Genomic DNA, 26,133 nt, shown 5'->3' with positions numbered 1-26,133 from the left:
TTTACTACCTATAGTTAATGGAAATTGAAAGATTAGATAGTTTATAAGCCAGTAAAAACATGTTTAATACAAAAATGGGGGTTTAAAAACAAGTGCAATTTATTGAATGTAATCATATTATTCTTTGTAGTAAATATAACTTATATTATATGATAAAAAAAATTATATATATAAAAAATATATATATATATGTTTATATAAAATCATTTAATGAATTTAATGATTTAATCTAGTGTGGTGAATATGGCCTTGTCTTTAAAAGCAACTCAATTTCTTCTCAGTATTCTAGTCCAAAGTGGTCTGCTATTAGATTCCACTATATAGGGAGACTGTTCAATTCTGGAACAGTGCAGTGTTGCTAGTGGCCTCCAGGGACATAAAATACTAACCAGAATATAACAATGGGGCTTAATTCCTAGTGGCTAATTTTTACACAGTGCTGCTTTATTATAAATATTAAGTAATACATTTTTTTTTTTCAAAATCAAATATATGTTGACAAGACATTGAGATTACAGATGATGCAAATCACAGCAATGTGTTAACTGTGTTATTTCTTGAAAATATATAAATTATATTTGGTTTTCTTGCTTATCAATATGACATCCTTTAAGAAAACATTTATCTGGGCAGTCTTTTTAAATTTGGAAACCAAACAAAAATAAGAAAGAAAAAAATGACTTTGTTTTGCAAAAAGAAAACAATAAAACAGACCCTTGTAAATTTAGCTTCAACACCAAAATTGCATTCTTCTTTTCCGTGATTATGGAGCTTGTTAAAGAATTGCTCTATGTAATAACACTTCACAACTTATATGTATTAAATAACCATGAGACCTGACAACAGATTTTAATAGAAATTGTAATCTTACTTAGATCAGAGAAATTGCTTAGAGTTTACAGAAGGCAGCTGCTACCCTCACCTCTCAGGAAGTTGCGCCAGATTAAAAGTTAAAAAGGCATTTTATACATCTCCAGTCTGCCACAACATCACATCATTACATCATACACGTTAGCAGATAGACATGAGTGGACACAATATTACACCTTGTTCTTAGCTAAAGAACACCACTCTAGTTTCATTCCCAAATATTTGCCACCTACAGAATGAAGATTATAAGTGTATATCCGGACAAAGGATCTGTCTTAATTAGATTAACTATTGTGGAAAACATCAGTTCTGACACGCAACAGGCAGCTACTATTAAGGTGTAATAAACTCACACATAATCAATGATAATTATCCTGAAAAGCTCCGTAGTTCTTCTTCTCTGATCATCTGCAGATTAAGGACAGATCAACAACTGATTACAATAAAGAATAACTTTATAATGTATTTAGAATTAAAGTTCAAACTCACCTTGAAGGTACAGGAAGGTGCTGGTTTTGTGTTCTGCCATTATGATCTACTATTTCATACTCATTTTCATGTCCTAGTAAAAAATATAAAAAAAATATATACTTTAAACAGCTTTTAATTTCTTTTGTTTATGAAGACAGATAGTGTAAAAAGAAATATTTTAAAGGCAATTAATTCTGATCATGTAAAACATTTCATTTTAAATTATGAATCATATGGACTGACAAATTAACACTGAAATATCACTCCTAATAACTAGGAGGATATGATTTTGAAAGTTATAGAATTAATAGTGGTTTTATTTCAATCTTCTAGGAAATGGTGAATAAAAATAATTACTGTTACTGCTCTTCAATCAAGTGATAGACAACATATTTATACTCACTTGTATTCACCGAATCTTGCTTTGGTTGGACCTTTTTCCTAAAAATTGGAAACAAATAAAACAACAGTTAAAAAAGTCAGACACCAAGCTTGATAGTTTTAATGGCCTTTTGCTAAAATATGGTCTAACAATATTAGAAAATGTATACATTATATTGTCAAGAGGCTCACATTCGTTGAGCAATCAGAAAAGCTCCAGTTGCTACAACAGCAACAAATATTACACAACCCAATACTATCCCAGTAATGGCTCCACTTGAGAGACCTCTATAGGGATTCTCTGAAATCAAATAAAGAAAATAAAGACAGTTTACAAAAAAATATTAGTTTTTTCTGTAAAATCTACATTTTGAAAGGAAATGCATCTCTACACATCTAAGATTCCTGTGAAAGCATGGTCAAAGAAAACAAAATAATAAAAACTTTGAGTTAAAGTTCGTTAAACTTTATATCCAAATGAAAAACACATTTTAATGTCTAATGGTACTTTTCATTCTTACCTTCTACATTTATATACATGGGTGGAGATGTTTGATATCTTGAAGTTTTGTTATTAAAGGCCCTGCAACTGTATTCTCCTTCATCATTCATCCCAGCATTTACAATGTTCAGTTCTGATCCAAAATGAAGGATCTGGTTTTCATTAAAAAACCACTCAAAGCTGGCAGCAGGTCTAGAGTCTGCTGAGCAGGACAACAGAATATCTGAACCTTCAATTACATTCCCATACGATGGTGATGTCTTCACTAATACTTCTTCTGGGCCATCTGTATTGTGCAGAATTTAAAACATAAATCTTTCTGTTTCAAATGTGCATAAGCTAAAGGAGAATTTTTTCCAATCAAAATTGACAGAACTTACAATTAATGGCGATATTCACTCGCTCACTAAAGGCTTCACTGAAGTAATTGTAAACATAGCACCTCAGAAGGTCCAGATCGGAACGAGATACATTGAGGATAGTCAGAGTAGATCCTCCATCAGTGATCTCAACTCTGTCACCGACTGTGACCTCAGAGCTGCTGTTCATCCAGAGGAAATAAGGAGAAAACCCAGATGCAGAGCAGAAGAGACTGATGGAGCTGGTGAATTCAACACAGTCTTCACAGTTTGATTCCACAGAAACATTTGAAACACCTGCTGTGGGTTAAAAAAATGAGGCAAATGTACATGTCAGTAAAAAACAAAAAACAAAACAATAGTGTCTGTCTACCTGTCGATATCTATAAATAAATGTGTGCATGTATGTATGTATGTATGTATGTATGTATGTATGTATGTATGTATGTATGTATGTATGTATGTATGTATGTATGTATGTATGTATGTATGTATGTATGTATGTATGTATGTATGTATGTATGTATGTATGTATGTATGTATGTATGTATGTATGGATAGAGATAGAGATATATTAAATGAAAATATTAACATTTTGATACCATGTTTCAGTCTTCTGTCCTTATTTAATTGTTAACTAAGTCGATATATTGTTTTAAATACACAAACATCTTTAGGTTGTCAATCAAATATCCATGTTCAAATTCGGTGTAAACTTTTCATTAATTTTTTATTTAAATTAAAACATTTCTATAATCTGTTTTATTTGATGAAGCATAAATCTTTTTGCCATGTTGCCGATTTACTCAAGCAGATTGTTATTACATGTAGTTCATTAGAAATAAGTCCTTTGTTATTAATCTTTTTTACAGCTTTCAAATGCTTTAGAGAAATTGTAATTGCAAGTTGGTTTAAGCTTATCTGCACTAACAGTATTACCTTTAAATGATAAGATGGGCAGGAAGCAAACCAGAAAATTACATAGATTTAATACATCCCAACATTCACGTTGACTTCATAACAGCATCAGTTTTCCTTTTACACCCGATTGGCCCTGATTTTCTGTATGTATCTGTTTATTTAGGGGTTTATTCTTATAAATAACACAGTCAGTAAACTAAAAAAATCTTAAAAATGTTTTTTACACCAAGTTATTTTCTAGACTTACCAAGTACTGGCACAGCCAAAGCGCATGTTTGAATTTTCAAAGTGTTGCTGTTAAAGACATGACAGCTGTAGTTTCCACTCTGATTCACCTGAATGTTCATCAGTCTGAGCTCTGATCCAGTTTCATTCAGTGGATCTCCATTCAGAAACCACTGGATTTTGGCCAAAGGTCTCGACTCAGCCAAACAGGTCAGATGGACATTTAAACCTTCTTCATAGTATTCTCTCGATGGAGAAGCCTTCAGTTGAAGGTTTTCTGGGCCATCTGTCATGACAGCAGACCACACATTAAAAAATGTTTTTCAATCTCTTTATTTCAAGCCATTCTTCAGTTTTAGCATGTCTCTTTGGAGGTTTTCAAAGCTGCACTTGTAAATGTAATTCCATTTGCAACTCTTTTAGTATATTTGTCTATGCAACTTTGCACTTTAAAAATTGATGCATATTTCTTTTTTAAGTTCTCAAGTCTTTGTTTCGCATTTGGATTTAGATCTGACCATCAACTCTATTTTTAATGTAAAGTTAAAAACAAAAACAAAAACTTTTTTTGTAAGTTGTCCAAGTTTGAAGACTTTTTGCTTCAAAACTTCATCAAACGTCATCAAACTTGGAATAAAAGAATAGTGGTTTTTGTTTTTCACTTTTTGTTAGAATGACTGACAATCGTCATCAGCATTTTGAATGTATTTCGTGTGTATTTGTTAATCGTTATACTCACAGCTGATGAAGACACTGACTGGATCACTGATCTCTTCCGACACTGGATTAGAAACATGGCACCAATATGTTCCATGGTCATAGCGGGACACATTGAGAAAAGTCAGAGTACAGTAGATCCTCCATCAGTGATAAGAACGCTGTCACTGGCTGTAACCTCAGAGGTCCCATTCATCCAGACAAAGGACAGAGAGGATCCAGAGGAGGAGCAAGACAGATTGACAGGACTGTTGAACTCAATTAAATTCAAACTCTCTGGCACCACTGTTACCCTCGATATTGGCTCTGTGGGTGAAAAGACGTAGAATTACTGTAAATATTCTATAAAATTCTGCATTAAGCTAACAGTATAGAATATTTACTTTAAACTGGATTATTTCAATATTAAAATTTTAAGGGATTCTAAACATTAGTATTTTTAGCTATCTGTTTCAAATTAAATGTTATAAAACCTATAGTGAGACATTAAAGGTACACATCTGATACTTTGAAAATAATCACTTTGATGAGGTTGTTACCTCATGTTTTTTGTTATCCCATTGTAGGGTCTATTTACCAGACAAGGAAACTGAAAAAAAAGTTTGCAAGTAAAACAACCAGCTTACATTTCCATGGTTCTGAAATTGTTTGTCCTTACAAACATTCCTAAGTTTGCAAAGACTGTACCACAGCATGGTATCGATATGATAGTTTGTAACAAATTTGGCAAACATGATGACAGTGGCAAAGCAGACAAAAAATGGTTAAAGTTTGATGAGCAAAGCTTTCAAAAACTGAAACATTATAATTCATTTATAATGAAGTTATTAATAAGATACCTACCATATATGTCCAGTTTGGTAGATCCTTGTAGTTGTTCTCCAGCTATAGAAATGGTAACTCTGTACTCTCCACTGTCGCTGTGTTCCAGGTTCCTTAGCTCCAGAGATCCAGTATTTCTGAAGAGTGAGATCCTGCCTTCATATTCTGGTCCAGTAATGTTTGCCGTAGGTAGGGAGGATATTATTTGCCTTATACCATTAAAATTCTAGACCACAGAAAGAAATGGTTCTTCTGTTGTAATCAGATTTGTTTTGAACATCACAGTCCCTCCAACTGATGCATTAAGAGGGCCATCTACAAGCAAACCAGCTCCTTCAGATAAACCTTGAGGAGACAGTTTTAAAACTGTTTAGTTAAAGCACAGAAAATGATCTCCTAGGTTACATGACCACTGAAAGCCACTTTGAATTATCACATATTGCACATGTAACTTTTAGTTCATGATAAACTGTGACAATAGTCAGTAAACTGTGAGAATGTTTGGAACATTTGATAATTGCTTAATGTTTTCTCTTTAGAGATGCTATCAAAGAACTTCATGCTATTTGTTTTTTTTTAACAATTACAGTAAAACATTTTTCACAAATTCAATTCAATTCAATTTAATTCAGTTTATTTATATAGCGCCAATTCACAACACAAGTCATCTCAAGGCACTTTACAATTCAACCAGATCATACAGTCAAATTGATTCAAATTTTTCAATCTAATAACCACTGAATAACACTGAAATATATATAATGTAGTCTTAAAAGTCTTATTTTTTATAAGCCATAATCCCCAAACTCTTGACAAAATAAATAGATCATTGTAACCAATCTATAGATTACTTTTTTCATATACTTAGATCTTAGATTTTTAAGAACATACACAAGAACGGATTTCCTTCATCCAAAAAAGTAAAGAAATATGCCTGCTTCTGTTTAGCATCATACATGCTCTGGAAATAGGTTAAAGAGGTAAAATCTCACCTGCAATGGTTCCAACTAGAACTAAGACTTTAAAGACTGTCTTCATTTTTGTCCTTCTCTCAATGACTGCCGTTGGCCTAAATGAGGTCGTAAAGAACAGAAGTATAAGGAAGATGAATGTCATATCTCAAACAGGTTCAGTGATATTCATATAGTAATCATTAACATTTGCTTGCTTTGTGGGATTTTAAGATGCTTCAGGAATCAGGTATCATAAATGTCATTAATCTACCCATATCTAAATATTCATATGTAATAAAATATATTAGCTAAAGCTGAAATTAGCAGACAAAGATCATAATTAGCTCAAAATTTACATGGAAAGCTTGCATCAGTCTAGACATCATCTGTTAGTTTTCTATTCTATTTGTGAATAATCAAAGTTATTTAATCATTCATTTAAATGCAGAACTTAAAAGTTACAGTCACTAAAGAGAAAATTATCTAACATATCTACAGCACAGTAGCTGTTTCCCAGTTTGAATGAAATTTGAAACTTTAGTGTGAGTCATGAGCTCTTCCAGTACTAAGACACAATAAAGTCATAAACAGTCGGCCAGGAAGCCATAATAGCTGAATTATTATAAGACTGAATAATGTGTTCCTGTAATTTATACATAAGGAAGTGCAGAAAAAAATAAATAAATCCATAGTTATTTCTAGTTTTAATTTCTAGTTTTTATTTATAGTTATAAAAAAAGAGTGAAATTAACATAACCATTCAAAGTGCAGCAGCACTTTATTTATATTGGTGCAAAATGGCATTTATATGGAAAGGTTCAGGGCAGTGAAAAATAAATATGGTGCCAAATGCATTATAACATTGAGGTGTGTCTTATTTAAAAGGATTATAAATCTTAAAAATCTGTCTATGTTTAACAAATATGATTTTTGTGCACATATAAATGATAAATTAACTATTTTCTTGACAGTGATTTACACCTTGTTACCAGGTTAGGCAGCCTTTTGTCTCCAGGGCACAGATTTAACAGTATGTTTACATTATTCCTTACACATTTTGATCCATATTGACATTATCATGATAACTATGATGGCAATCTTTTGTTGTCCCAAATCCTATTGTGTCTCTCTTGTCTTGTTAATAAATAGGCCACTGGAATCTATGTTTTAATATAAAAGAAACCAATTTAAGATGATCTAAACCCTGAAATATGATTAACCTGTTTGGAAGTGCTATCAGAGGGAATTTAAGCTGTTGTCATAAAGGAAAGAGCTTTGTCAGCAGCTACACTCAACACATGTCATGTTTGGTGTTTTTAGTGTGGAAAGAAAATATCCCACAGTTTTTTCCATCAGTATAGGTCTGAATCATCACTAGCAGTAAAACAGAACACTGATGTTAAATTGCCATGCAAGCTATCAACATATCATCAGAATGTCACAAACAAAATAAACACTTATCAGACCAGGAAAGGATTTTTAAAATGTTTTATCATTTACTGTAACTGTGCAGAACCTGTTTGAATCATACCTTGTTATTATGGTAGACGTTCTCTTTAAAGTGATACCGTGATACCGAAGTTCAGCTGCTTTATGATTTGATGTGTTGTTTCTGATTAGACTGATTAGACTTTTTATATCAGAGATCTGATTGTTCCTTATGTTCCAAACAGAGCACTTCGCTCTCAATCTGCAGGTTTACTAGTGGTTCCTAGAATTTCTAAAAGTAGAATGGGAGGCAGATCTTTTAGTTATCAGGCTCCTCTCCTGTGAAACCAACTACCAGTTTTAGTCCGTGAGGCAGACACCCTGTCTACTTTTAAGGCTAGGCTTAAAACTTTCCTTTTTGATAAAGCTTATAGTTAGAGTGGCTCAGGTTATCCTGAGCTATCTCTATAGTTATGCTGCTATAGGCTTAGACTTCTGGAGGACATAGGGACCCCCATTTCATCATTCTGCTTCATTCTCTCTCTATTCTCCTATTCTGCAGAATCTGTTAGTTCAATCTCTAACGTTGTGCTCTATCTGCTTTTCCTCAGAGTAGCTTTGCATCGTCTGTTCCTGTTTGGCTGTGACGCCATCCTGGAAAGAAACATCAGCTGTGCTGCTTCCATCAACACCCTTGTTTATAGATGCTGGAGATCGGCCTGTTTTCCAGTGTGGTCCTGTTTCTCTGACCGTGACTGAGTGGATGTGCTCTCTTCGTCCTCTGGCATGGGAGCTGCCTTGGAGCTCGTCTGCCTGGCTGTGTGTTTCCTGGACAGGCCGCCTTTTACAGCTGCTTTTTGTATCTCTGCTTCTGTCTCCTTGGACCCCAGTCGGCCTCGGCAGATGGCCGCTCACACTGAGCCTGGTTCTGCTGGAGGTTTCTTCCTGTTAAAAGGGAGTTTTTCCTCTCCACTGTCGCTACAAGCATGCTTAGTGTGAGGGATTGTATTTGAGTCAATGAGTCGATGCAATCAACTGGTTTTCCTTAGATAGAAAACTTTGAATCAATTTGACTGTATGATCTGGTTGAACTGTAAAGTGCCTTGAGATGACATGTGTTGTGAATTTGGTGCTATATAAATAAACTGAATGAATTTAATTGAAATACCTTGTTACAATCACAGTCTCTGACCTAACTGGTAAGGTTCATCTTCCCTTTAATTGTGACCTTTTTATCATCTCAAAACAGTTCCTTATTCTGCTGCTCAGCATGACTGGATGTCTTCTCTTTTTTCTTGCAGACATCTCATCTTATATGCAAAATTATTCTGCTATGATTGATTAGATAAAGGTTTATTATTACTATTGCTACTTAATACTACAAAACGTAACTCAACACAAACTATGACAAACAACAATTCATTATATCTCTTAGTCAGGAAGACTTCTATTAAAGCTGAGTTTAACCAAATCATGGACTTGAATACAACTAATGTTTTAGAAAACATATCTTCTACAATAGATGGCAGTGCAGACTAAAGTTAAACACTGCAAAGAGGTCAGCTGGCAGCTTTGCATAGATGAGTTATAGATGAGTCATTGATGACACATAACTGTGGTTAGACTTTGTCTCCAAATGCCACACGGTGGACTTTTTTGTGGTAAAGTCATTTATGATGTCTTTAAAGGGGTTATAAAATGCAAAACCCAGTTTACCTTGTCATTGTCAAGGTTTGGTTGTGGTATGGAGGACCCAAATGCAGAAGCAGAGAGGCTGAAGTGATTTCTTGAAGTTTAATTAATAAACACAAACAATTGAGGCAAAAATCCAACTTAAAATGTAACACAAACCGGAACCAAGGAGACATGAGGGGAAAATAATCACGAGGAGCCAAGGTGAGACGAGGTAGGACAGAGTAAGACGAGGAACCAGCACTGAGGAACTGCACGTGTGTATTTATGGGAGACTGAACAAAGAGAGGAGAGCAGATTGGGGGAAAGTGTGAACAATGTAGTCTGGGAAGGAGCTAGGGAAAAGAAGGCCAAGACAAGAGGGCAACAGAGGGCAAAAATATAAAAACCTTAGAACTCAAATATATCCAGAAAATACAACAAAATAGGAATTAAACCAATAAAACTAGAAAACATAGAGCAAAGTAAAACTTAACAGAACCAGACCGTGATGGTGATAGATGAATAATGATAGTTCTGTGGATGAAATGGACGTACAGAAAAGTTTGGGGCGGGGGGTGGGGGGATATGAAGTGTTGACTGCTGGGCCGCTAACTGGACCCGTCCTCAGCATACGTAGTGCCATGAGCCGCCCGTCCTCTGCCGGAGGAGGGGTGCTGAGGGCCGGTAAGGCAGGTGGGGGGAAGCACAGCGCCGCCTGTGTCCAGGTTACCATCAGCGGGTCAGGTTCAGTCGGTCTGAGATTACAGTCAGAATTGTGAGAAAAAAAGTCAGAATTCTGAAATTAAAGTGGGATTTTAGCACTTCTAAATAGTGAAAATTCAAACAATATGTTGTGAAAGCAAATAGTCAAATATGCTTTAACTATTGTCCTTTGTAATTACAATGTGGTCTAGAGAATATGTTAAATTCAATAATATTTTAGGACTGATTCCAACTAGTAAATTATTTTACAAAATATTTTGTGTATGAGACCAAAAGAGTAAACAGTGCTTCAAATCCTTCACTATTATTCCTGTTCCCAAGAAGCAAAGGTCCACAGGACTCAAAGCCCATCGCCCTGACCTCTGTGGTTATGAAAACTTTTGAATGCATTATGCTTTCACACCTGCAAGAGATCACTGACCCCCTCCTGGAACTTCTACAGTTTACCTACAGAGCCAACAGGTCTGCAGATGACACTGTCCACTTATCCGTCTGTTACATCCATCAGCACCATGATTCTGCAGGTATCTACTCCAGGATCCTGTTTTTGGATTTCAGCTCTGCTTTCAACACCTCATCCCAGCTCTGCTTCAGGAGAAACTCTCCAAGCTAAGTGTGTGTGACTCCACCTGCAGGTGGATTACACACTTCCTGTCTGACAGGAAACTGCATGTGAAGCTGGGATAACATGTTTCCAACTCACAGCTCATCAGCAATGGTTCCCTCCTGGGCTGTGTTCTTTCTCCTCTGCTTTTCTCTCCCTTTACAACAACAGCTGCATCCAGTCAGGCTTCTGAAGTTCCAGGTCAACACCACTGTCATCGGACTTATCTCTGATGGTGACGAGTCCGCCTAGAACTTGGAGGTTTACCATCCGGTGACCTGGTGCAGGGAGAACAACCTGGAGCTCAACGTTCTAAAAACACTGGAGATTGTTATGGACTTCAGGAAGTACTCAACCCCAGCTATCGCCATCACCCTCTGTGAATCCGTAGTTGACATTGTTGAGTCTTCCCGCTTCCTGGGAACTATCATCTAACCGGACATAAAATGGGAGCTGAACATCAACTCTCTCACCAAGAAACCCAGCAGAGGATGTTCTTCCTGCGGCAGCTGAAAATTTTCAACCTGCCAAGGACAATTATGGTGCACTTCTACTCTTCCTTTATTGAGTCAATCCTCACCTCCTCCATCAGCAACTGGTGCCACAGCCAAGGACAAGGGCAGACTGCAGCTTGTCATCCAGTCTGCAGAGAAGGTGATTGGCAGCAATCTTCCATATCTCCAGGATCTGTATGCCTCCAGGACTCTGAGGCCTACAGGGAAGATGGCGGCTGATCCCTCTCACCTTTCCCTCTCATCTATGCTGTTCGCAGCTAGTGTGACTGGTTCTGTGGATGTTTAAAAGTAAATCAATAACAAAAGCTTTGCCAATACAAACACTGCTTCCTTAAACTATTGGTATGTTGGTTTATGTAGGCAAATTGTGTTTCTGCACTCTCATATTTTGTAAAAATATGAGTCCAGAAATAGTCAAATCCTGGCTCATACCTGTTTGTAGTTTGCATTTCTCAGTTGAACATGCAAACTTTTCACATGGTTCGTGGCAAAAGCAGTGGATTTGCATAGTATCCACTATTGACACTGCGTTAGCAAGAGCAGTGAAGCAGCCAGTTGTGAATTCCATTCGATAAACCAATCACATCAATATACTAATATTAAAGATAATAAATAAATAGAGAGTTCATCCTCTTTCAGAACTAGTCTTTGTGTTTTGTGGGGTAGAAGAGAAAGTTATTTGTATCATGCTGAAACCATATATTTCATTTAGAGAGCATGGATGTGTGAATATATGCATTTATTTAACAGAAAGGGCTTTAGGAGAATCACATTTTTTTGTATTTGAAAATTAAGACAATAAATCCTCTTAAAACCCACATAATTTTCCGTAACCCTCACCTATTTTGCATACCCAAATGGAAAAGCAAATAACCAAGGAACTGTAAGCCCAAATTATGTGTACGATACATAATTTGAAAGCTAACACCTTCTTTTTTCTGAAAATATAAATGAAATAGTGTGACTAAAACACAGCCTACACTTCAACAGTGCAAACATGACTCAAAGTGTTTTTTTCTTCTTGAAAATAATAGGTCTTTTTGAACAGCAGTAATAAAGAGATGCTTGAGAATATACATGTCTCATTGTATTACATTTGTTATTTCTAAGGATGTCTAACATGTCTATATTAATAAAAAATTTACCATTATAATTTTAATGCATCTGAGTTGTTAGTTGTAAACCATTGGCGACCAGGTGGGTTTTAAGAGTTAAGAGTAACACTTTTGGCTTGAAATTTCACATTATTTAACTGAGTGCCCTATAAAGTTTGACACAGTGCCATAAATTTGAAGAAAGAAGCATGGTTACTATATGGCAAACCAGTAGGAGTACTTCAAGTCACAGAAAAATAAAAATGAACCTGTGCTTGCCTATGGTTGGTTTTTAGCATTACCATCACAGGTACAGATACATTTAGATAACCAATTGTAACACATAAGCTCTGTCAAATAAACCAGAAAGGCAGATTAAAATTTGATTGATTGACTTTATTGATCTCACAGTGGAGAAATTTACTTGTTACATCAGATCAAATAGTCAAAGAAGAGGAATGTGCCAAAGGAAGTAAAAGGTGCATGGGATATATACAGTATATACAGTGCGTCCACATATGAAAGCTTTTTTTTTTTCTTTTAAAGTAGGATCATCATACAGGGTTATTGAACAGGGTGTTTACATGGGTATTTATATATATATATATATATATATAGCAATTGAAAGTTATACATTGCTCAAGTTATTGCTGTTGTAGTGTTGCATTACAGAGTCTAGTTGCAGCAGGGATGAATGATCTGCGGTAGCGCTCCTTTTTTACAAACAGGGTGTAAAAGTCTTTCACTAAGAGAAACTGCTCAGCTCCTCTAAAGTCTGGTGCAGAGGGTGGTAGGTGTTGTCCATGATGGATGTAAGCTTACACAGCACCCTCCTCTCAGCCACTTCCTCCACTGAGTCCAGAGTGCAGCCTATCTCACCAGCTTGTTCAGTCTCATTCTGTCCTGCTTTGCGATGCCAGGGGCCCAGCAGACAAAAGCGTAAAGGAGGGCTGATGCCACCACAGAGTTATAGAAGGTTTTAAGCAGGGGCCTGCTCACTCCAAAGAACCTCAGCCTCCTCAGGAGGTGGAGGTCAGTTATATTATTTGGGTTATTTTCTGTACATCAAAAAGGGCCTGATGACCACTGATCAAACCTGAAACTAAGACTTTCTAAAAGTGCCACACATCTTTTTGTTCACTGATTTTATTTCTGAGCTTTTTATATTTATATATGCAACTCAATCAAAATGGAGAAATAAATGACATGTGCAATATCACAGAGCCATAACAAGAAGCCTCATACCTCCTACATGTGACTTCATCTTTTTTAAACATAAAACATTCATTTACATCCACATCACTGAGGTATGGGTTCAGTCAGATTAGATTATTTTTCATAATTATGGCACCAGTCATTTAGTTTAGTAAACTTTGGACTCAGCATTTGGTTTCTACAGTGCTTAAATACCATCAAGTCATAAAGAACCAGACATTAAAGTTATTAAAGTTATAATGACTGTATATGGAATACTCTGATAAACAGGTTGATATGATTGATGATTCAGATGTCAAATCATCAGCTTTGTTTTTACCTAGGTGACAACGACAGTAAAATGTCAGTTTTAAGCTGCTGTAACAGCATTTCACCACTGAAAGGGGATATTTGACAGATAATGAACACAGGCTCCCTGTTTGTTCTGTTTGTTGTTTTAATTATTGAATAATTAGCAAAGGCGTAGTTCAGTCATAAGTTACATGAGCTAGAAAAAAGGAGGAAAAAGACTTAATCCTCATAAATAGTTGTAATAATAAAGATTTTTGTTTATTTTGTAAAAGAAAAGCAAAAAAATGATCTTACAACTGCAGTGACACACTGTCTTTACCAAGAAATGGTTTAACTGGAGTACAATACTGTGAACAGGAAATATTCTTATCAAAAGTGATTGTTCGAACTAATATATCATGTATTCAGTTCAGTAAGACTTTACAAAATATTAATGTTTTCAAATTTGGACTGAGAGGTAATTTTCTCTAACACGGAAGGTCAATCATATCACGAAGAGCAACAAAATAATAAAACTTAATATATGAGGCACCAGGGAGAAGTTCAGTGGAGCAATAAGGAAACTGTTTTGCATTTACTGTAGGGCAAAAAGTCACATGATAAAAATAAACCAACAGGTCATGTACATTTGTTGTAGGATAGAATTAGAAATAAAAATTATTTGATCACGCAATTATTTTGATTACGCAGTCAAATCAAATATCTTAAAAACAATTTTAGTCAGATATGTTAAACCAATTTATAAGAGTGTAAACATGCTTAACCAAAATACAACAGATAGTTTTACAGCTTTGGCAAAAATATTTACGACACAATATTTATGTTCTTTTCCAGAAGGTAGCTTCCTCTGTGGTGTAGTGGTTTACTGTAAGTCTTTGACCTTAAAGAGCAGGCTGAGTCAGGATGGGTTTGTATTAGTAAACTGCCTTGGCTTGTTAATTTCTGATAACCTGAAAGATAATAAGAAAAAAGGAAAAAAATAATAATAATGAAAATAGCATCGGAGGAATGATCAGGGTGTAACTATTCTACTAATAATTTGGACCAAGACATTGGAACTGACCTTTTTAGGTAAAGAAAACTTGAAGATTTCATATCATCTTACAGTTGTGGTAGATCCTTATCATAAATTTGCTCTGGTTCTGGAAAACAGTGCAGACACTTTTCATACAGCGATGATTGAAAGTATAAATTGAGCTGAAACTTTTAAAGAGCTTTCAAGCTACAGCCACAAACATTTTTTATTTAAAGTTTTTGTTTTGAGCAAAATGGTATATTGCATCCTTGTGAATTTAAAGGAAGAAAAGGAAAGGTTATCAAATATTGCTTGATAAAAGTCGGAAAAGTGTTGATTGTACCTTTGATGAAGGGTTTTGTCGAAGGGTTAAAGAGTACAACATACTGCTTATGTTATGCATTTTTTAATCATTACTATTATTTATTATTATTTGTAAATTTATTCTGAACTGTGTTGCCCATAAGTATGAACTATGTTGACTTTTCTAAAACAACAAAAGTCCCAATACAATAATTCAAACTTGGGGATGCTGCTTCGTCTAATATAAAAATGATATACCATGATATTTTTTGTCAATTACACAATACATTTTAATAAAGACTTTAGCAAAGTAGAAAAAGTAGCCTGGATTTTACTTGAGGCTATTACTCAAGACTACTTAACATTCTATTAGGGGTGAAACGGTTCACAAAATCCACGGTTCGGTTCGGTTCACGGTTTCGTGGTCACGGTTTTCGGTTTGGTTCGGTATATGTTTATTGTTACACCAAAAAATAAAAAGTTAATAAAATTATAAAAATTAATGAAATTAATGAAAAAAAAAAAAATAATGAATTGTAATTATTTTTAATGATCCGCGGAAACCCTAGATCATTTCCGCATGTTTTGCTGCTTTGAATTTAATCATCTCACGCATGCCCTCTACGATCTACAAGGAACTCAGAGCGGAGTGGGGCAGAGCGCAGCGGAGCGGAGCGCTGACGGAGTATGTGGGATTTCGGGGTTAGGATGACATGTTCGTCATGTTGCTGTTAGCATAAACAAAACGTGTTGCACAATGCTCGCACACTGTTGTACTTTTATCCACAACTTTCTTTCCGCCGTCATTGTAGGTCACTCTAAATGCAAAGTGGTCCCATACAGCAGAACTATAAAGTGCTGCTGGTGCGTCTTCCAACTCCTGTTCTTTCCCACTCGCCATTCCGACACAATTCTCCACAACAACTGATTTTTTTCTGCTACACTGAGTCAGACACTGTCCTATGTCAAAATTAAACTGTGTCATAGTTACTTGTAAAAACAAGGCCACATGCATGCCTGACCTGAACAATCGTCTCATATCTCGCAAGTCAGACTAATACTTTGGTTAAAACACTGGTATATTTCCAAAATTTAGACAAATTTTAACTTACTGGAATAAGTCTTAATTGTATATCCATCCTGTAAATAACTGCTTATTTTATCTCGTCATGTTGCATTAAACCCTAAAACTGAAAGAAAGTATACTTTTCTTATATACATTAGGATCTTGAAATTAAAAACAACTTTTTGGCTGCAGAAAATGCTGGAGAGGCGTTAGAGCAGCATTTCTATAGATATATGATACAAAAGGACAGACAACAGGAATATCAAATCCGAGCAAGACGTTCTCTTTAGTAGACAGTAAATATATACGTACCTGAATGAGTGCTGATTTGGAAATATAGAAAAAGAAAAATTTAAGTTAATATACAATGAATCAGTAGATATACTTTGTAAGAGATAAAAAATATTTGAACAAGTAAAAACTAAAAGGTATGTTCACATTTACTAGAAGAAAAACAAACTAAGGGAGGAGAGTAAATTCCCAAAACATTTTTTTTTTTTTTTTGTTGAAGACAAAATTTTGGACACCTATGCAGTAAATTTATTCCAAATCAATTGAAAACCAGGCATATCACATGAGAGGTCATGTGATATGTCTGGTTTCATTATCGAGATATCCTCAAGCTAAACACGAGATATCATTATCAATATCTTGTGTTTAGCTTGAGGTAGCTTTTACCCCATTTAAACCTTAATTATGGTGTATTTCTGACTATTAAGAATGAAAACCATGTTAAGATTAGAACAGCCAACAAACCCAGACTTTAAGCATCTGTCTGGTAAGGGATTTAAAGAGCTCATAAAGATATTAGACGTCAGACTTTCCAGTAAACAAAAATAGTCTCTAAATACTGCACATTAGAAAATAGCTACTATATTATCATAGGCTGACCATAAGCAGCAGATCAAAAGAATAGCAAACAGTGAGATGCCAGTAGAAGACACTAAAAATAATCTTTGGTATGATTGCTGGACCTTAAACTGGTTCCTGATATTGATATAAATGTGCATTGCAGAACCTGATTGCAAAAGTTAAACTTTCACATGATGCATACATGGAGGAAATCTTTGACCTCTAAGAAAAACATAAAGTTTGACAGAGAAAGGATAAAGACAAAGACTTTTGAAATAATGATCTTTGGGCAGATTAGTCTATTTATCCATAAACTTGTCCCATGTGTTACTCGTGTTGATTGAAAAAAAATGTCTAAATCTTATTTAACAAGAATTTGAGATCTGGTGTTTCTCATTCATGCCAGTATTTATTTCATATCTGCCCTTGCAAAGGAGAAAATAGACAGTGGCCAATATTCATGCATAGTCTGGTCACACAGGATTTCACTACTTAAGAATTACAGGGACAAAACAGACAGTGTCTCACAAACTGAAGCATTTGATGAAATAACCTTGAGTTCAAAAGAGTCTGGCCTCTTACCAAATATTTAAAACTGGAAAATAGCTTCTGAGGCATCAGTAAGATAAGAGGAAGTTCTCTGCTAGAAAGAACATTTTTAAAGGTAAATAATTAAAAATCGGCACTAATAATTAACTAGAAAGGGGATGTGATAGTAAATTGATTTTTTTTACCACACAAGTAACAGTCTAGGTTTTGGGACATTAATTTTTTTTCAGAGGATCATGGAAGAATTTAACAACAGTGCTGTATTATTTAACTGCTGTCCATAACATTAAAAAATAGGGACACATATTTGGTTTATTTGGTTTTAAAAAGAATATGAAAAAATAAAGAAAATAAGGACAAGTTGAAATTCAACGCCTTTTACACATATGCATAAATTGGTTGCTGTTGGTGAAAAACAAAAACACATATTTTAGGGTAAATGTAAAAACCCATAAAAAAAGTAAATGTTTTTCGTCTTCCATCCCCTTCTACATATTTTTTATTACTGAAAAGAAAAAAAATGTAACCTGACAAAAAAAGTGTCCCCCTGTTAAACCTAATGGGTAGCACTGCACCTGCTTATGTTTAGTGCAAAAGTGCTCAGTGAACTCATGATAAAAATAATAGAAAAAAAGGGGTAAAAAGATGCAAGAAATGGAAAAAAACACTGCCTCCAGATTATAACATGTATTGATATCCTAATTAGCTAACTTGACCTTGTCTTCTACTAAAAGACAATATGAAACTTACATTTTCTTGTGAAGGAAGAACCCTCCAGCAGTTCCAAGAACAACACTTATCAAGCATGCAAGTACTATTCCAGCAATTGCACCATTTGACAGACCTCCAGCATCTTAAGAAAAACAATGAGACAGAAAACCAAAATAAGAAATGTGTTTAAAATATTTCTTATCCTCAAAATTAAATAGCAAAAGGTTGCTCTGAGGGTACTTGTCAGCAAGCATTGAAGAGAAAACAGAGCTATAATAAAATGAATAATAACCAAGAAAACATAATTTATTGTCAAGAATATTTAGATATAAATACACAAATTTAAAATGTAGCCCCTAGAAACCAATATTCTGATTGGGATTTAATTTACAATAAGTGCAAACCAACAATGTATGCATATAGTAAATACAAAATGAGGGTACACCTAAAATGGGCACCAGAAGAAATAAGTGGCATAAACATTGCTTTAAGATGAGTGCTTTTAATTTGGAAAACAAACAAATGATTCACCATTTAGACTGCAGTTCCTAATATTTTCCTTCTCAAGTCAGAAATTTGATAATACTATTTATCCTATTAATCTAATTTAAGTATGCTTTCTTTAACGATACAGTAATGCTACTGCTGTGTAGAACATTTTACTTTTGGTGATCAAATCAACTGGAATAACAAAAACATCCAGATAACTGTAATCTTTATATTCCATTTTCGTATCTCTTTTCTCAGCTTTCTTTGTCTTGTTATGATGTGATTGGAATATTTTTGGCTCCCAATTTTTAAAAACTGGTAATAACACAGAGATGCCAGCGTCTGTTATGAGCTGCTTAAACAGTGCACTGCTGTCTGACATCCACTCTGTCCTTCTGATCATTGTCACATTGGGGCTTTGAAATGTTAAGACTGAAATCTGATGGTACCCCATATAAGTATTCGGAACTATCACTCAGAAAATATGTATTACAGCAAAAAATCTAAATTGGGCATCAATACTTGCAGTGTGAAAACAACCTAAGGTAACCTATGGTACAAGTTTTTTTTTTCTTTTTGACATTTTTTGTTGTCATTACACTGTCACAAGTACAGAGCAACGAAATTCACTCTCTGCATTTAACCCATCCCCTTGGGGAGCAGTGGGCTGCCATTTACATCGCCAGGGGAGCAGTGTGGGGTTAAGGGTCCTGCTCAGACACCCAGAGTGGCAGTATGTGGGAGTGGGTTTCAAACTCACAACCTCATGGTTCCCTATTACCCAACCATTAGGTCGCCACTCCTGACTTCAAGTAGGGATGTACTTAAAGGCAATACCTAAAAAATGTGGCTTTTTTGTGTGACGTCAGAAAAAAATCAACAGAAATGAGCTCAGATATCAAACGTCAACATCTTTAAAAATCCTAAAGTCTGGTTGAAGGACTTCTTTCATATCCAACAATCACTGTTCAGGAACAAGTGTCTCTGTGTCCTAGAGATAAATGTGTTTTGAATAACTGCTTTGGTTAACAACAGAACTTAAATAAGAGCATTAATGGTTCAAGGGGCAGATGTGTTTATATGTATATTTTTTAATATTTAAGATGACATGAAAGCTCCTGTGTTTTGTGTTTTTAGTGTGGACAACCAAACACAAATAAATCATTAAATTTCATTGATTTATTGATTTATACACCTATTTTGCTGTCAGTTTTTTTTATCTTCTTTTTGTCAATAGACCAACAGAAACCCATAATTAGCTAGCCATATTTTACCAGCTCAAAATCTTAAATGTATCTAAACTTGTTAAAGATAGAATCATTTTAAAGACTTCTGTTCCTTTGTATGTTATGTTTTGATGTTACATCTTTTTTTTTTTTTTTACTTACCCACTATAGAGATAATAGAAAGTTGAGATGTCTGATATACTGAAGTTCTGCTGTTAAAAGCCTGACAGCTATAGTTTCCACTCTGATTCTTCTGAACATTGATGAATTTGAGCTCAGAACCAGAATCAGGCAGAAAGTTTCCATTCAGAAGCCAATAAAACGTTGCAGGAGGTCTGGAGTCAGCCGAACAGGACAAGGAGATGTCGGAACCTTCCTCATAATGTTTTTGAGATGCTGGATCAACCTTTAATGTTACGTTTTCTGGTCCATCTGCAATTACAGAGAACGTTTAGCTTTATGTATATTACACATAACCTCATAAGTAGTTGCCTCAAAGTCAAGCAAAACTTTAAAGGATCACAGTGTAAACTTTGACATAAGTATTACATTAAGTTCAGATGTGTGAAATAATCTTTCAGGTCAATAAACAGCACTTGGTGCATGTTAATGCTCTGTGTGGGCTGGTCTTGAGGGGATAGGATTAATTATTGAATAAGTCATTATTATTGAATAAGTGACCAAGAGTTTACGATAGTCTGAGTTCCTTATAAGCAGGAGAGGTAACTTAGCTTAAAGTTATTAGGCAGCAAAACGGATAGGAAACTCACCTGATCAGACATATATTAGGTTCTCAGATTTAACCTAAGAGAGGTAAAATGTAGTCTTGTCTTATGTCATTATGCCTTATGTCTTATGTATTTTGCCACAGTGCCTTGTTGCCAGTTGCTTTCAGGGGAAATAAACCTTGATCCAGTGCCTCTAGAGGCTTAAAGTCCCATTGTTGTTTTAACAGTAACTTCATCCGTTAAAGCTAAAGCTCTGAAGTATCATGGATGCAGTAGTAGATGATTTTTTTTAAACATACAGGATAGAAGTATATATTCAGTGGAGAACTTAATAAGTATAATCAGATATGGTTGACAGCAGAGCCAAATAGTTACACACTAACTGCAATGTATACATAATACATTTATTACCAAGAAAATATAAACTTTTTGTAGCATATATTTTTTAAAACTAGGTAGAAATAGCATCAAAAGTTTATTTTGCCAAATCATTATGTGTATAAAAAACTTACAACTGACAGAGAGGTATGCTGGATCACTGCTGGCATTACTGACAGGATTGAACACATGACAGCGATATGATCCCTCATCATATCTGGTCACATTGACTATAGTCAGAGTGGATCCTCCATCAGTAATCTGAACTCTGTTATTGGCTGTAACCTGAGAGCTGTCTTTCTTCCAGAGGAAGGAGAGGGATGATCCAGATGATGAGCAGAAGAAGCTGACAGAGTCATTGTACTCAATCAGGTGGGCATTCTCTTGAGTAACTTTGACATTAAAGACAGGCTCTGTGGGTAGAAAAAGAATGACGTCTTCCTAAATCACATAACACATCGCAAAACTGAAGAATCCCCAAAGACATACATCATGTATATCTATAAAAATGCTAGTTTAAAAAATTTTTTTAAGATTAGTGGTTCAAACTATCTTATCACATTTTTTCTCCTTAAAAGCAAGTTAAAAGTGATAGGGCTCATTTATATCCATTTGCAATTCATACTGTTTTCTACCGATTCTAAAAATATCACAAACATTGCAGTAATTAAACTAAAGCATACAATTGGTTGTTCTGTCATGCTTATACTTTTTAAAGAGCATATACTCAGATTGAAGCAATTGTTCTGACATATGAAATAGGAAAGGATTTAAAACATAAAGCTTCTAAATGAATGTTTAAACCTACCATGCACAAAAATAGGGAAAGGTATTGATTTTTGAGACCTCCCAGTTTTGCTGTTAAAGGCTTCGCAGCTATAGTTCCCGCTCTGACTCATCTGAATGTTTATGAATTGGAGAAATTGATCACTACTGGGCAGCTGCTTCCCATCCAGAAACCACAAAACATCAGGAGGGGGTTGAGACTCAGTGAGGCAGATCAGACTGATGTCTGACCCTTGTTTATGATGTTGCTTTGATGGATACACTTTTGTTTGTACATTGTCTGGTCCATCTGAGGGTAAACATAAACAAACAAACATAATGTGTGGTTATTAAGAAACTATGCAACAATATACTCATGTTATTCATATGCATTCATGCAGTGTTTATTTACAAAATCTACAAAGGACTACTGGATAACGTATGTAAAGTAACTAAAAGAACCAATAGAGAACTTACTGGAAAAAAGCTGACAAAATGGTGACATGATGTAATTATAATGTTGTTATAGTGTTGTTATTATATACTTCACTCTGGGATAAAGTGAACAAATGTCTGGTGTTCTTATGCATATTTCATTAGCCCGGCTCTCTGGAGCTGCATTTCACCCCCTGTTATTAATAGTCTCTAGATAATAGATTACTTTTTTCATTATTGGGGGAATAATAATTAACACAGTCAGATAAACACAAATCAAGTGAACATTTTGCTAAATGAAACAAAAAATTGGCATTAGAGTCAGCTGTACTTCACAGGAAGGTTCGAGTTTGGGGATGCCTGCTTTAAAGTATAATATTCTCAAATGATCTTAAAATGTACTTTTATTGGAAAACAGCAACAGAAAAGAGAACTTTTAACTTTCAACGGAGCGCTCCATTGAAAGCTGCTGCTGCCGCAGTGCATGCCGGGACAGCTGTCAATTTTGAGAAAAAACAGCCTGTCGATAAAATGGCGAATACGTCCTTCTTAAAAATGAATGAGCGTAGAGCCTCTTCCTCCTCATATTTCAACCAAAACCCCAAGTCTAAACCTTCCAAAACTGATTCTAAAGCTGAGTCAAACAAGAACTGTTCAATATCTGTTGCCATCTTCCTTGTTGTGCTTTCTCCAGCGTCGCGCAGCTTTGTCATCACGCCCTCAAAACCCTGCCCACTTTGCATCCAGAGTTCAAAACACATCTCTGCGTTGTGATTGGCCCGCCTGTTCTAGGGCATGGGGCATTGATCGAGGCTAGACCAAACTGTCGGGCAGGGCTAGTTTACTAGGCTACTAGGCTATATTTTCATAGATAGCAAGCAAAAATAATAACTTACAGCTGACAAACACATTTATTGGATCACTGATGTTAGAACTGGCAGGATTAAACACAAAACAAGTGTATGGTCCTTCTTCATATCGAGTCACATTGATTATAGTCAGTGTTGATCCTTCGTTAGTAATCTGTACTCTGTCACTCGGGGTAAACTCAGTGCTGCTGTTCATCCAGACAAAGGAGAGTGAAGTTCCAGAGGACAAGCAGGATAGATGGACTGAGTTTTTGAATTCAATCAAGTCTGTACTTAGTGGAAGTACTCTGACATCAGAGACTGGTTCTGCAGGTAGAAACAGAAAAACATTCCAATTTAAAGTGACCATCAAAGTGAAAATAATCACCAAAATCTATCAACAGGACTGATGACAACATAGAACACAGGATTTAAGCTATTTATATGCTATTATTATTATGCACCAGACCTACCTGTACCTAACATCATAGTGAGAAGGGTCTGGCTGGAGACCTACACTGTCGGGACGCTTTGTTGCAGACATTTATAATTGGCGTCTCCTGTATTGTCAGGACCTTAAGTTTATTCCGGATGTTGTATCCAGAGCTCTTAGGAATAGCACGTAGCGTATATGTGCTGCCTGATTTTATTAGTAGAAGAAGTCCTATTTTTTCACCTTTTCCATACATTTACAAGGTCTTGATAAAGACCAAGAAAACTGTGTTTTATCATATAATATTTGGGTGGTTTTCTTTTACTTATTACAACATTATCTGTCTCTCATAGACCCATGTTTCAATTGTGACTACCGCTGACACTTCGCAGAAAGTTAAATGCTGCAGGTGATGATGTGAAATCTGCTGTTTAGACAATAAAAACACTTTCACTAAAGTATAATAAACAGATTTTTAAAAGTTAATTTTGTGTCTACTGGTGTTGTAGGAAAAAAGACCAGAAGTTATTGGGTATTTTGGCCATGTATCTAGGTATTCAGAAATTCCCTGGGAGAAAATAAACATATGAATAGACAAATATATTTTTTATTACGAAGAGCCAGAGAATAAACGCAGGAATGTAAAATATTTACAGTATACTAGCTTTCATTTTACTTCACTTCGAAAGGCTTTGAATATGCTTCCGGTTCTAACAGCACAGAAGACCTCACTGGCAGGTCTGCAATGATGGGTCCTGACAGTGCAGGTCTGCAGCTAGGCTCTTGATCTTGGTGCAAACAGAAGACACAAGGACATTTAAAAATATAGATGTAAATATTCAGTTAATATTTACACACCATACATTTCCAGTGTGGTCTCTCCCATCTTTGAGAGCCCTTCAGCAGGTTGAATGGTGACTCTGTATTTTCCACTGTCACTAAGCATGAGGTTCCTAAGCTGCAGAGATCCAGTAGATCTGAAAATGGTGATCCTTCCATCGTATTCTGGCGCAGTTATGTTTGCATCAAGCAGTGAGGTTATTATGGGCTTAGATGCTGGATTACCAACAAATTCCCAGCTGACCGCAAGAAAAGGTGTTTCAGTTGGATTCAAGCTTGTTGTGAACATTACTGTCCCTCCAACAGAGCCGTTCAGAGGACCATCTGGTAGTACACCAATTCCCTCTGTTGAGCCTGCAGGAAATTTTTTTTAAATTTATATAAAGATATTCAGCATAGGGTCAATGCTAATTTCTCTACACCTCCAAAATACACACAGAATTGAAAAGAAAAAGAAAATCCATTCTATTTAGCATGACTCTATTGGTGCATTGATAGTTTTATAGGCTTTTGCTTATTTACAACATGTTGTCCTGTCCTTACCCTACAATATTCGGTTTCATTATTCTACTCTTTTTTTTCCCAGCATTTTCTAATATTAATATCTGATAATTATAGTTGTCTATCTGTTTCCCCCTTCTGATTAGTGTCTGTTTTTTTTCATACCCACCACCCACCCGCCCAGTTTTGATTATTTTGTTTTGGGATTTTGTTTTTGTTTAAGGCTTTAAGAGTCCAGGAGAGCATCTGGAATCTGTATATAATATATGTATATAATACAATATAATAAAGTTACACAGCATTCTTTGGTTTTACAAATTATCTGGGTTATCTTTGTTAAGTTCCCATCATGGTTTTCTTAATCTGTTACATTGCCTCTAGTATATTTGCTTAATTCCAGTCATGCTTGTGTTTCACTAGCCCCATTCTAAGGAAGACAAAGTTTTAACTTTAGTTTTTTTATGTATATATTGTTGCAGTTAATATGATGCTATGAAATTGTTTTACAATTACTTTCTTTCCCTAAAAAATTATGAAATATCTCAAGTAGTGCCTGTGTCAATATATCATTAAAAAGTTAGAAAAAAAACAAAAAAACATTTCATAGATGAAAAAATCTCACCTGAGATGGCTCCAATGATGATGAAGTATAAAAAAATCATTTTCTTCTAGTTTCATCAGACATAAAGAAGGAAAAACTGGACCACTTTTCCTTCGTGTATACTGTTTAATCATATGACATCAATTGCTGTACAGGAAGTTAGGCTTTATATTCTGAAATCTGTTTTGGCAGTATGTTGTTCTGATATAGAGATAAGAAAATCAGAATGTCCAAAGGGCAGCGTGAGGACTGTCCTATGTTTAGTGTGACCTAAGTAGGAAAAATATGCAAGACAAACACTTGGGCTGAACTTTGACACAGAAAGCACCTCTTCGATTATTTCCAAATAAAAAAATAAAAAAAACAATCCTAAACACCTTTACCTTTTTGAAATAAACATGAATGAGAAACTGTTCCTTAAAAGCTGCAGTAAAAAATACAGATGTTTAAAAATGCTAGCAAATCCAAAATGTCCAGGTTTTTTAAGAGTTTAAATGTTTACAGTCTCTAATATTACAGTATAATCACAATAATTTGTATCTATGTATTTAAACAGTCCTGTCCAATTTTATCTGTAAAGTTTGTACAATCCTGCTTTGTCAGCTGAGCAGAGACTTTTTTCACATCT

The 26,133-nt window shown here is 35.2% G+C and overlaps 1 pseudogene; it reads right to left on the bottom strand.

Moving 5' to 3' along the window:
- Nucleotides 1-941: 941 nt before the first annotated feature.
- Nucleotides 942-25,688, bottom strand: LOC119783152 (annotated as a pseudogene).
- Between the last annotated feature and the right edge of the window lie 445 nt (nucleotides 25,689-26,133).

The sequence above is a fragment of the Cyprinodon tularosa genome, unplaced genomic scaffold, assembly GCF_016077235.1.
Source record: "Cyprinodon tularosa strain WSP-4 unplaced genomic scaffold, ASM1607723v1 ctg2, whole genome shotgun sequence".
NCBI classification, from domain to species: Eukaryota; Metazoa; Chordata; class Actinopteri; order Cyprinodontiformes; family Cyprinodontidae; genus Cyprinodon; species Cyprinodon tularosa.
Note: the sequence above shows the minus strand (reverse complement) of the source record. Positions and strands in the feature narration are given on the sequence as shown.